This window comes from Octopus sinensis, linkage group LG9, assembly GCF_006345805.1.
Source record: "Octopus sinensis linkage group LG9, ASM634580v1, whole genome shotgun sequence".
In the NCBI taxonomy this organism is placed as follows: domain Eukaryota; kingdom Metazoa; phylum Mollusca; class Cephalopoda; order Octopoda; family Octopodidae; genus Octopus; species Octopus sinensis.
Genome location: NC_043005.1, coordinates 83,999,147 through 84,013,144, shown reverse-complemented (window position 1 = coordinate 84,013,144; position 13,998 = coordinate 83,999,147). Strand labels below are relative to the sequence as shown.

Sequence of the window (13,998 nt, the reverse complement as noted above, 5' to 3'; positions counted from 1 at the left end):
TTTAAGATGTGAAATGTGCGGTTCGAAGATGTGACTGCTATCTCTAGCAGGTTGGTTCTGTGCGAACACGTTGATTCGTATGTATGTATGTATGTATGTATGTATGTACATATGTTTTTGTGTATGCGTACGTGCGTGTATTTGTCTTTGTGTGTCATTTATAGATTTGGTAGTAGTTAGCAGCAACTGCATAAATTCTTCCTCTTTATTTTTTTCTTCTTTCTGTTCTTGTTCTTTATCATTTGCAAGACATCACACACACACACACACATATATATATATATATATAATATATATATATATATATATATATATATATATATATATATATATATATATGAGGGAATATTATTCCAAATTATATATATATCGTTCCCTGACAATAGTGTTGGAAATAATATAATGCGCCAAAAACTAATTTCTTTGGTAATTATATATTTTAAGCACCACAGATTACGATTCTATGAAGAAAGAAAAGGAAATTGACAGTTGGTGGGGGAAAATTTTGTGCCCACCTCCCCTTCTTTTCCGTAATTTTTTTTATTTTCAATATTTTTTATTTTCTCATTTTATTTAGGAAGGAGTGGAGAGAAATTATATTAACCGTTGTAAAAAGTTACGAATGTTTTTGAAGGATCGTAATTTCAAGTGTTTAAAATGTAAATCTAATGAAATGGTCAAATGAAAATAAAAGTATAAAAAATGTACACAATAAAGAGATAGGACACCACCAACCTAACCCGCAAAATATAGAAATTTGGGGTGGAACAGAATTATAATCTGCAATTAATGAAATATACACACCCGAAAAAATTAGTTTTTGGTACACTAGATAATTTCCGACTCTATTGTATAGGGTTGCCTCCGCTGCTGTTTTTTTCCTTTCTTCCTCAGCTTTCCCATATCAATATACAGTTGGAAATGTTGACTGTGTGTGTTGGGCAGAAGCGAACCATGTCTATTTGATTCGTTACATTGATTCCACGCTTGTTTATTCTTGTTTATACATCGTTTTCCACGTGAATATATAAATAGTATTACACCCACATACATAGGGGAATATTCTATACATCTCTTTATATACATACATACGCACGTACGTCAGTGCGTATTTATATAGTTCAAACACGCATTATTTCCTCTCTTTTTGCGATAATGTCTCCATTCTGTCTTTTGTGTTGTCTTCCACAAGGCAGCATTATATTTTATTTTTTTCTTTATCTTGTTTGATTTAGCTTTTCCCATTCCACGCTTTATTTATTTGTTTATTGAATGCTTCGTCAATTAATAATAATTAAATGTCAATCTGAATAAATAAATAAATTCGAGCGTGTTCAAGTAGCGGAACGAACCCTGTTTTATTCGACTTGCTTCGCTGATTTTACGGTTGGCAAAGCTGGCACCAAGGAAATCACCTCTATCGATTTCTAAGACATCAACAATAAAACATGGAATAATAATAATGATAAGAAGGCGGCGGCCAGCAATTTTAGGGGAAGGGTTAAGTTGCTTTCATTGATTCCGATATTCAACTGGTCCTTTTTTTATCGCCCTCGAAAAAATGAAAGGCAAAGTCGATCTCGGCAGAATTAAACTCATAAGACGGCCGAAATGCCGCTGAGCATTTTGTACGACACGCTAACGATTCTGCCTGGCATAAGGCCAGCAATTTGCGTGGAAGGGAATAGTCAATGAGCTCACATAAGTTCTTATTACCACCATTCTTTGGGCATTCAATGCCTTGATGGTGACGTAGGCGGGGTGTCGACCCGATTTATGGCGTGGCTTGGGTTTTGTTTTGGGTTTCTTTTCTTTCGTTTGCTTTTTTTTTTTTTAGACCTAGCGGAATCTATCCTCCAAGTCTGACCTTCCAGGAACAAAGACTATCAGAGAGAGAAAGAACCACCCCTCATTGTAGATAGTTAGTTTATCGACCCCGAAAGGGTGCACAGACAAAATTGACCGCGGTGGGATTTGAACTCAGAGTGGAGATAACCGGAACGGTTATCACACAGCATTCTGACCGACAATGTAACAATTCTGGTACTAGCGTACCTATAAGTTCATATCACCAATTTCGAAAACACCAACAACAACACTGAACACCTTTTTGATCTCCATGTGTCTAACACACGTGGACATGCCTACAAAGTCAGAAAACAATACAGCTCCCATGACTTTCGGAAACATTTTTTCACGCTCAGAGTTGCTGAAGCATGGAATAAACTGCCTGCGTCAGTTGTTGACTGCCATGACACTGCATCTTTTAAGGCCCTCATGCTTTCCGAAATCCGCCGAAACTACACCTGATTATATATACACTTTAGATGAGTTGTAGTGCACCTGAGCACTGTACACAATTAGGGAAACCAGGCTCTCCGACCCGCAGGAACTCGCAGCCCTTTTCGGCGGATACGAGATATTTCTATCTCCGTGTCGGCCGGGAGCGGGCGGTGGTGGTACTGCGGTGTTGTTTCGGAAGGGCCTGGACCTGAAAATAAGGACAGTCTTCTTGGATCCGGAAGGTAAGTTGGTAGTCCTCGACGTGGACGGTAGTGACGGCGGTGCTTTCAGACTGCTGGCTGCCTACGCTCCGACAGGAGCAGGGCAGTCGGATTATTTCAAACGTCTGGAAGTTTTCCTGGGAACGTCACGCACTCTAGTACTAGTTGGGGATTGGAACGCTGTCTTAGACGAACGTTTCGATCGGGTGGGCAGGGGAGCGTCTGATAGGAGAGGGGGAGGGTGCAAGAGCCTCGCCAACCTACTCGGCCGCTTTCAGCTGTCCGACAGGTTTCGACTAGACAACCCGAATGTGCCAATGTGGACTTGGACAAACCGCATCGGGTCGTCTAGATCGTACTTAGATAGAGTGTTTTGTAGGCCAGCGGATAAGGACAGCGTAGGGTGTCCACAATTCCACCTAGTCGAATATACGGACCACAAATTAGTGATCTGTACGGTCGACTTAGATAGGCTACATAGACAGGGACCCGGCTACTGGAAGCTGAACGCGTCGTTAACGGCGTGCAAAGCTTACAGAGACCGGATTAGTTTACTAGTTAAGCGGGCGCTCACGGGGGCAATCATCAACAACAACTGGTGGTTTGCCCTCAAGAGAGCAATTAGAGTAGAGTCGATTAGGTATAGTAAGACTCTAGCTATTGAACGTAGGAAGAGAGAGCGGGATTTAGTTAAGAAACTAGACGAGGCTCTTGACACTGGCATCGCGACCGACGTGTTGGCGGCAAGGTTGGCCCTCGACCAACACTTCGACGCCAAACACGAAGGCTGCGTTGTCAGAGCTAAGGCACGTTCGCTAAGCGGGGAGGGGACTAGAGCCGCTCGATGGGCCCGCGTGGCGGAGGCGAAGCGAGGCAACAGAGCAACCATTCGGTCTTTGGTGGACCAGAACGGGCGCGAGGTTACCCAACCGAAGCAGATGTGTACGGTGCTTCAGCGGCGCTTTGCTCAACTGTTTGGGACGAGCGGTGGAACGGACACCAACGGTACAGACTTCGGTGTGTACCTGGACGGACTGCCGCAACTCTCGGACAGCGAGGCAGAGTGCTGCGAAGGACCGATATCTGCCTGGGAAGTACAGGAAGCGATGAAGAGTTGCACGAGAGGTAGATCGCCGGGTTTGGATGGTCTGCCCTACGAGCTTTACTTTTCAATGCCAGACTTGTTTGCGGACCTGTTGGCAAACGTCTACTGCAACTGGCAGCAAAACGGGAGAATTCCTGCTTTTGTCTGTCGAGGGGTGGTGGCTTTGCTAAAGAAGGACCCAAACAAGGGGGACGTTATAGGGAATTTCCGGCCCATCACTCTGCTCAATGCAGAGTTGAAGATTTTGGCCAAGGTGCTAGCCAAGAGATTGGCGCTTGTCGTGGACAAGCTGGTCGGCGGGACGCAGACATGCGCCGTGCCGACCAGGTCGATACACGACAACCTCCATCTCATGCGCTACATCATAGAGAGGGTGGGTAACGACGCTGGCGCGGGTGGGGCTTTGATCAACTTGGATCAGAGTAAAGCCTTCGATAGGGTCGACCATCGGTACCTGGCAGCTGTCCTCAAGGCAGCCGGCTTCGGTCCAGTCTTCCGCGGGTGGATCGCTGCTTTATACAGCAACATCTGCTCGGTGATACGGGTGAACGGTCACCTTTCGGAACCGTTCGACATCTCGCGTTCGGTCCGCCAAGGATGCCCTCTCTCCTCCCTCTTGTACATTTTGACTCTCGAGCCATTACTGCGCAAGTTGGAGGCTTTGAGGGGCATCCCGCGCGATCTAGGAGGCGGAAACAGCGTGTCTGCTTATGCCGACGACGTCACCGTGGTGGTGTCGAGCCACAGGCACATTGGCCTGATTGGCGAGACGCTAAACCAGTACGAAGCGGTGACAGGGGCAAAGATTAACGCGGAAAAGTCTGTGGGCTTGCAACTGGGCACCTGGAGAGGCAAGCCCATGCCGTCCAACAGCGTCGTAGGGCGCTGGACAGACGGACCCGTTAAGCTGCTCGGGGTCTGGTTCGGTCCGGACCTCCAGGTGGATAAGAACTGGGAAGAGGTGACGAGCAGGGTGGCACGTCTCACCCAGAAATGGGCCGAGAGGAAGCTGTCCCTGAAAGGTCGAGCGGAGGTGGCGAATGCGTACATCGCATCCGTCATCTTTTACCGCTTGACCGTCGTCCCTTGTCCCGACCGCTGGTTGGCCAAGCTGGTACGCCTGCTCTTCGACTTTTTGTGGAAGGGTCAGGTGCCACTGGTCAGGCGATCCATCTGCTGTCAACGACCGCTGAACGGAGGCCTTGGAATGCCGTGGTTGCTGTTGCGCAGACATGCGCTCAGGCTGCGGCATCTCAAGCGCTTCCTAGACGGTGAACAGGTGTGGTCGTCTTTTGTCAGACGCGATTTTCCGCAGCTCGTCTCTTTGACGGAGCTGCAGACCTGGATCAAACGTAGACCGAGAAAGGGCGCTTGGCACCTCGAGTGCCGTCAAGCCCTCTCCGCCCTCCACCAGGCGGGCAATGCGGTCGGTTACAGCTCCACTCTAGCGTTCTATAGAGGGTTAGTGGAGGAAAAATGCGACGACGTTCTCGGGGAAACTCTAGGCGTTGAAGACGACGAACTGAGCGGTCTGTTCGGGAGGACTTTCGGGCCGGGGCCGATGGATAATTTCCAGAGGTCTCTCGCCTGGCAGTGCTACCGAGGGGCTCTGCCTGTTCGAGATAAACTCTACCGGCACGGAAGTGCAGTCAGCCGGGCCTGCCCGAGGTGTTGCCAGGACGACGAAACCGTTCTGCACGCACTCGTCCAGTGCCCGAGTATTGCTGAAATATGGGTTTATGTCGAACAGCTACTGTCACGTGTAGGACGGATCCGACTATCGGCCGAATCCATAGTGAAGATTGCCCCGCCGACCTCCTTTAACAAGGAGGGCGAGGCCGTTTTCTTGTGCCTTGTGGCTGTGGCGAAAGAAGTCGTGTGGTGGACTCGTTTGAAAGGGCTAAAGTCAGACACTTTCCTCTTTGGTCAAGGCCTCATCAACTTTTTCAAGTTTCACTTGAAAAGGAAGATGAGGTTAGAGAGGAAAGTGCTGTCCGATAGCAAGTTTTATGAAAGGTGGGTGAATTGTGCGAGACTGGCCTGTATAAATGGACCAGTTCTCAGGTTTCGCCTGTGATTTCAAAAAGGTAATACAAAAGGAGAAGAAAGGGGACTCTCTACACCCCCTTTTTAGACCAGGCTCCCGTTGGCTTTTGTAGGGTTTTTTCCACCAGGAACCTTTCGAGACGTCTCCCCCTTTTGGGAGTTTTTCATTGTTGAATTTTATAAGTTGTTATAAAGATTTTTACTCGATGTTTTTTAAAAAAAACGGCAAAACCCTTTGTAACCTTTCGTCCTGTCTTGACCCTTTATGTAATCATGCGTGTCAGCCCTTGTGGCCAATAAAAAAGAATTGATTATTATTATTATTATTATTATTATATTAGTATATACCAAAGAATCTTTTCGTCGATTCTCTCTGAAAAGGAAATCCTTGGTTTATTTAATAATTCTTTAATTTATGAATAAATTCATAAACCACACTGTATCTATGATAGTATTATTCTAGTTAGTCAGGCCGTCGACTTTGTACGATTATGCAAATAGGTTCGTGCCTTAGCAGAAAGACCAAACGTATAGACACACTTGTGTGCATATATTTACATACATGGATACACACCAATACACATTTTACTCACGTACCTACATAAACACCAATGCCCAGTTACACATAGATTTGTACCAACACACACACACATACATTTTACACTCGCACGTACCCCGCCGCAAACAATCACATTTATTCATAAGGCACGGTATACTGGTTGAAATCCATTATGATTAACGTCCGGCCGTCGACCTTGTACAATTATGTAAATAAGTTCGTGTCTTGGCAGAAAGACCAGGCAGGATTTCGTGTTACTACTATCATCTGCAGGTTGGTAGGAAGGCGGGGAAAAGCAACCCTGTCGAAATGTTAAACAATAGTAGTACCTACCAGTTGAATCGAATCTCATACAAACCTGCCACAAAACACTCTCGTGGGCTTACTTTAAAAGCAGATCAAAACACATATATAAGTCCGGACTATCTGAGAATTAAAAAACATAATAATAATAATAAAAATAAGGCGAGACTGTTGTGATTTGAACGCTTGGATCTGAAAGCAATAATTTTGAGCAATTTACTTGAGTCGGAGGACGATATCAAGAAAATTCGTTGTATAAACTGTCGAATTACAAAATACTGGTTAAGGTGTTATTAATATAAATGACCTTCGATATTTTTAAATATCCAATTTAGTAGCGAATAAAAAGCCCTGTCTATCTATCTGTCTCTATCTCTATATCTAGCTATTTATCCCTATATCTCCCCCTCTCTCTCTCTATCTCTCTCTCTCTCTCTCTCTCTCTATATATATATATATATATATAATATATATATATATATATTATATATATATATATTCTTTTATTTATTTCAGTCATTTGACTGCGGCCATGCTGGAGCACCGCCCTTAGTCGAACAAATCTACCCCAAGACTTATTATCTGTATGCCTAGTACTTATTCTATTAGTCTCTCTTGCCGAACCGATAGTTTACGGGGACATCGGTTGTCAAGCAATGGTGGGGGTGGTGACAGACACACACACACACACACACATATATATATATATATATATATATATATATATTATATATATATATATATATATATATATACGGCGGGCTTCTTTCAGTTTCCGTCTACCAAATCCACTACCAAGGCTTTGGTCAGCCCGAGGCTATAGAAGACGCTTGCCCAAGGTGCCATGCAGTTGGACTAAACCCCAAACCATGTGATTTGTAAGTAAGCTACTTACCACACAGCCACTCCTGCGCCTATAATCATCATTGTATATTGTCCATTTTCCATGCTAGCATGGGTTGGACGGTTTGACTGAGGTCTGGAGAGCCAGCAGCTGCCCCAGGCTCCAATCTGATCTGGCAAGTTTTCTACAGCTGGAAGCCCTTTTTAACGCCAACCATTCTCAGAGTGTAGTGGGTGCTTTTTACGTGCCACCAACATGGGAGCCAGTCAGGGGGTACTGGCATCAACCATGTTTGGATAGTACTTTTTACATACCACCAGCACAGGAGCCAGTTGGGCAGACCTGGCATTGACCACGTTCGGATGGTGTTTTTTTATGTGCCACTGGAACGGGAGCCACCTACGATTTTGGTTTTACTTGACTCAACAAGTCTTCTCAAGCATATCATATCACCCGACACGCCAAGAGTACTCTTAAAAGGGCCGGACATGCAACACTGGCATTGGCCATGGCTGCGATCTCACTTTAGTTGCCGGGTCTTCTTAATCACAGCATATCTCCAAAGGTTTCGGTCTCCTGTCATTGCCTCTGTGAGGTTGAAGGTCGTGCTTCACCACCTCATCCCAAGTCTTCCAGGGTCTACCTCCTCCACAGGATCCTTCCACAGTTAGGGTGTAGCACTTCCTCACACAGCTGTCCTCATCCATACGTAACACATGACAATACCAGTGCAGTCGTCGTCTCTCTTGCACATTGCAGTTGATGCTTATGGTGTGCGAGAGAGAAGACTGCACTGGTATTGTCATGTGTTACGTATGGATGAGGACAGCTGTGTGAGGAAGTGCCATACTGTGAAAATAATAAGGATGGAAAATTTAGAAAAAATTTCATACCAGTTGCTAGCATGCGTAATAAAGTCAATAGACAACATATTTTTATTATATATACACAAACACACACATCACTACATCTCTATGTCTCTCTATATATATATCTATCTATATATCTCTATCTATCTATCTATCTAGAAGATATATATATATATAAAGTGGTGCTGAAAAGTTCCTGGCTTTAGGTAAAAGAAAATACAGGACGATCAGTTAATTATGATTTTATCCAACATATTCCCTTCTCAGAGTCACACATTTATTGCAGCGGTCCTTTAGTTTTTCTATGCTCTGTAAAAAGAACGCAGGCCTTTCACATCACCCTTAATGCCAGAAACTTTGCAGCACCTGCTCATATATTGTTGAAGCCTTACCACATAATTATATGTCATTCATTTAACATCCGTGTCCCATGCTGTCATGGGTTGGACAGTTTGACAGGATCCTGTGTATCCAAGGGCTGCATGAATCTCCAGCGTCTACTTTGACGTGGTTTCTATGGCCGGATGCTCTTCCTAATGGCAAACCACTTTACTGCATGGATTGGGTGCCTTTTTTCATACCACCTACACCTCTGGGGTTGCTATCGTGTTCATGGGACTATGAACCCTGGGGGGGAGGTAGTGGGGCCAACAACATGCTGGGGCGATGAGGGGGAGGGGCATGCAGAGCAGGTTCCTGTAGAGGGATCTACGTGGCTATTCATATCTGGAGGGGAGGGGGAGAAAGAGAAAATGATAAGTAGTAGCAACAAAAGATAGATAACGGAGATGGGGTGCCCAGGTGAGCCGCATAAGGCACCAGCTGGGTAGAAGTGGACGGGTGGTTGGTTTATCTATCTATCTATTGGATATATTTATCAATCAATCAATACAGATAGATATTTGTATATCTGTCTATCTCTCCCTCTGTGTGTGTGTGTGTGTGTGTGTAACAAATGAGACAAAAAGAAAATGGAATTCATGAGATTCTTCATCAATCACAACGATCGTTTTGATCCAACACATGTACTCACATGCATATTTACATACATATATATATATATATATATATATATATATATATATATGTGTGTGTGTGTGTGTGTGTGTTTTACTCTTTATCTTTTATTAAACTTTTAATACTTTTGATATATTTAAAATAATATAAATTAATTAATTTTATGTATTGGCTTATGTTTTTCATTGTTTGATTTGCTTAATAGTGGTTTTATCTCTAATTTAATATAATATAATATAATATATTTATACTATAAAATTGGATTTAATCCTAAATCTGATTTTTCCCTGTAAGTTTGGATTTATTCCCTAATATTTTATTATATATATATATATATACACACATACACACATACATACGTATATTGTCGTCGTCATCATCATCATTTGACATCTGCTTTCCATGCTGGCATGGGTAGGACAGCTTGACAGAAGCTGGCTAGGCAGAAGACGACACCATGCTTTGCTGTCTGTTTTGGCATGGTTTTTATAGCTGGATGCGCTTCCTAACACCAACCACTCTGCAGAGCAGACTGAGTGCTTTTTAGATGGCACCAGCATATATATATATATGTATATGTAGAAATATACACACACATATGCGCACACACACACACACACACACACATACACACACACTGCCTGTTCCAGCATGGAAAACAGACATTAGATGATAATGTATGTCTGTCTGTCAATCTCTCTCTCTCTCTCTCTCTCTCTGTATATATATATATATATATATTATATATATATATATATAGGAAGAGGAGGAGAAGACCCCCTTCGGTCTTGAATGACCATGGGATTGCACCTAGAAAGATACCCGCCAAGGCACAAGTCTGGGCAAGGTTGTTTATGGAAGGCCAGCAGTTTCCCATGCATACCAGCTTCCCCTCTCCGTACCACTGGTGTTATCCAAGGGAAAGGCAAAGGCCGATACAGCTTGGTACCAGTGATGTCGCAACTCATTTCTATAGCCGAGTTAACTGGAGCAACATGAAATAAAGTGTCTTGCTCAAGAACACAACACATAGCCTGGTCCAGGATTTGAGCTCACAACCTTCTGATCGTAAGCTCGATGCCCTAACCACTAAGCCATGCGTCTTCACTATACATATTTATATGTGTGTGTGTGTGTATTACACATAGGTATACTGACACTAGTGTCATCCACCACCACTAACTTTGTTCCTTCATAACTTCCAGAAAAATGGCTAATATTTTTAATAAAATTTTCTACAAATATCCTTGAAATGGTGTAGATTACAATTATATCAGATTTTAACGTGAAAAGAAATTGGTGGGTGAGCACACATGCATACTGACACACATCACGTAATTTTTACCAAAATTTCAAGTTTCATTTTATAGATATATGTGTGACATGTGTCAGTTTGTTTGAATGTCCACCGACCATTTTTTTTTTCTTTTCTTCACATCAAGTTGTGATATAATTATAATGTACACCATCTGTAAGGTATTTGTAGAAAATCTCATTCCAAAATATCAATTTTTCCAAAAGCTATGGAAGAAACAAAATCAGGGTGAGGGGCACATATGGGTATTCTTATTTTTTACTTGTTTCAGTCACTTGGGTGTGGCCATGCTGGGGCACTACCTTGAGGGATTTTTAGTCAAATGAATTGACCCCAGTACGTCACCTCACTGGCACATGTGCCAGTGGCACGTGAAAAACAACATTCAAGTGAGGTCATTGCCAGTGCCGCTGGACTGGTTCCTGTGCAGGTAGTACATAAAAACACCATTTGAGTGTGGCTGTCGCTAGTACCACCTGACTTGCCCTTGTGCCGGTGGTATGTAAAAGCACCCACTACACTCTCGGAATGGTTGGTGTTAGGAAGGGCATCCGGCTGTTGAAACTTTGCCAGATCAAGATTGGAGCCTGCTGCAGCCATCTGGTTCGCCAGCCCTCAGTCACACCCTCCAACCCATGCCAGCATGGAAAGCGGACATTAAATGATGATGACTTATTTTTAAGCTTAGTATTTATTCTATTGATCTCTTTTGCCAAACTGCTAAGTTATGGTGATGTAAACAAACCAACACTAATTGTCAAGCTGTGGTAGAGGACAAAGACACACACACAAACATATACATACATATACATGATGTGCTTCTTTCAGTTTCCGTCTACCAAATCCACTCACAAGGTTTTGGTTAGCCCAAGACTATAGTCTTAGCCTCAAATCATCAGGCCTGGCTAGTGTTTGTGAGAGATGCAGCATTGAGGATGAATGAAGCCAGCTCAACCCACCCTGGGTGAATGCTGTCAAGTCAGTCAAGTCAAGACTATAGTGGAAAACACTTTCGCAAGGTGACATGCAGTGGGACTGAACTTGGAACCATGTGGTTGGGAAGCCACTCCTGCACTCATATATTGAAAAACGTGTTTGATGTGATATTTATGAAACGGTTAACTCTGTTCCCTATCCACCATGTAGACTAATGTCACAGCTTTAAATACCCTGGTTTAGGGTTAATGTATTTATCAAGTAGTTTGTGGTATCGGGTTACAGATTAGATTTGTTGAACTATAGAAATGTGGTGCATTCTACAAAAATGTGTCTAAATCATGTGTGCGTGTGTGTGAAATGAATTTCTTATATTAAAAACTAATGATATTTAATTTAAGAAAAATCTTCTTTGTAATATGGTGACTATACCGAGAAATATTTCTAAATCTCTATATATATAAACGGTAAAATGTCTGTCTGTGTGTGTGTGTATGTGCGTGTCCTTTATACAAATCCACAATTTTTCAGTTAGAGGGCTCGCACTTTCTATGGTCATTCAAAACGGTCTAAGGGTGGTCGTGCACATCTTTACATTTCCCCAGTCACTCCGCAAAGCCATTAAAAAATCAATAGAAGTGACTTTTTTGTGAATTTTCTATCGAAAACCCAATCAAAATGCCCGAAACTTGATACGCCAGTTGAATGCCAGCTAGCTGTATGTGATTGGTCGGAGATTTGGACAGTACTCGTGTATATGTGTGCACACACGCAGCTGTATATGCATGCACTAGCACTATGACCCAGCGTTGCTGGGTCACAGTGCTAGTACATATCATTATTTAAACTGGACATCATCATCATCATCGTTTAGCATCCACTTTCCATGCTGCCATGGGTTGGACGGTGCAACTGGGGTCTGGGAAGCCAGAAAGCTGCACCGGGCCCAGTCAGATCTGGCAGTGTTTCTACGGCTGGATGCCCTTCCTAACGCCAACCACTCCATGAGTGTAGTGGGTGCTTTTTTATGTGCCACCCGCACAGGTGCCAGACGAGGCTGGCAAACGGCCACAATTGGATGGTGATTTTTACGTGCCACCGGTATGGAGGCCAGACGAGGCTGGCGAACAACCACGATTGGATGGTGCTTTTTACGTGCCACCGGCATGGAAGCCCAAATATTTTACCTATTTTTACGTTCAAACTAACCAGATCTGACCTCTCGCACTTGGTGAACAATAATTACATCATCATCAAAATCCCAAAACCGTGAGATAATGCAGGATTAATTCCAAACAATGTGAATAAATAAAAATTACATTTGACAGCATAATCTGAATTCTAAAGGATTATACGTCCACTTTTCCAGGTTTACATTGATTACATAGGATTTGTTGAGACAAATTTTCTACAGCAGGGTGCCCTTCCTGCTGTCGCCAACCCTCTCATATTTCCAAGCAAGCTAATATTTCTCCATGGCCAGACATGTTTTTGCAGAGAGTTGGAAATGAGACCCTGCATCTATAACAGTGGCACTCATTTACAACTATTACACAAAGTCCGGACAAAAACACATGCACAAACACAAAATTACACACCCATGTGCTCACCTGCACATATACATATATGGCAGGCTTCTTTCAGTTTCCATTTACCAAATTCACTTACAAAGCTTTGGTTGCTATAAAGCTATGATCGAAAACACTTGTCCAAGGTGTCACATTGTGGGACTGAACATGAAACTCATGGTTGGGAAGTGAACTTCTTAACCACACAGCTATAGCCATATAACCTTATATTTAGCTATTTAAACAAAGAGAAAGATTTAATCAGAATATAACAGCTTTGAAAGAAAGGTACCATATGGTACCATATGTGTGTGAGGTGAAATACTGTACACATATGGTTACGGATTACTGCTGAAACTTTCAGTCGGCCTGTCTGGTAACTCTCACCCTGAAATACCATATAAAAGAAGCTTCTTATGTGTTGAATGACAGGTCATTTTGTGTGTTTTGTTTCTCTCCAGCTACAATTACTATAGATTCTAATGTAGTGCAGTCTAAGCTTTTACGTAAAATTAAATTGGTTTAGTAATATGTAACTGTTTTATTATATGTATGTGTATTAATGTTTGTTTTTATGTTGGTGTAAAAACAATTTTACATTAACTTGAAATTACTCAATATGTTTGGTTGAGTGCAAATTTATCATTGATAGTGACTTCAAAGTTTTGGGTTGCTAAGCAATATATATATATACAGGGGTTGGATAAAATAATGGAAACACCTAGTATCATAACATCATAATTTTGAAATATCTATAAAACTGTCAAAAGCTTGTTTATTTTTAAGTTTTTTGATTTATCATTAGTGTTGCTTAATATGTTTTGCAAAAATTGCTGTTTCTTTTCAGTTATCATCAGAAAAAGGTAATTAAAATTAATTAAAATGACAGATCTATCAAACTTTCAAAGGGGTCAAATTGTTGGTGCTTGTAC

General features: G+C 42.5%; 1 protein-coding gene across 3 annotated transcripts in view; it reads left to right on the top strand.

Moving 5' to 3' along the window:
- LOC115215655 (heparan sulfate glucosamine 3-O-sulfotransferase 5-like) overlaps positions 1-13,998 on the top strand; it is an 87,618-nt gene that overhangs the window by 61,913 nt on the left and 11,707 nt on the right. The gene's annotated exons all lie outside the window — the stretch shown is intronic.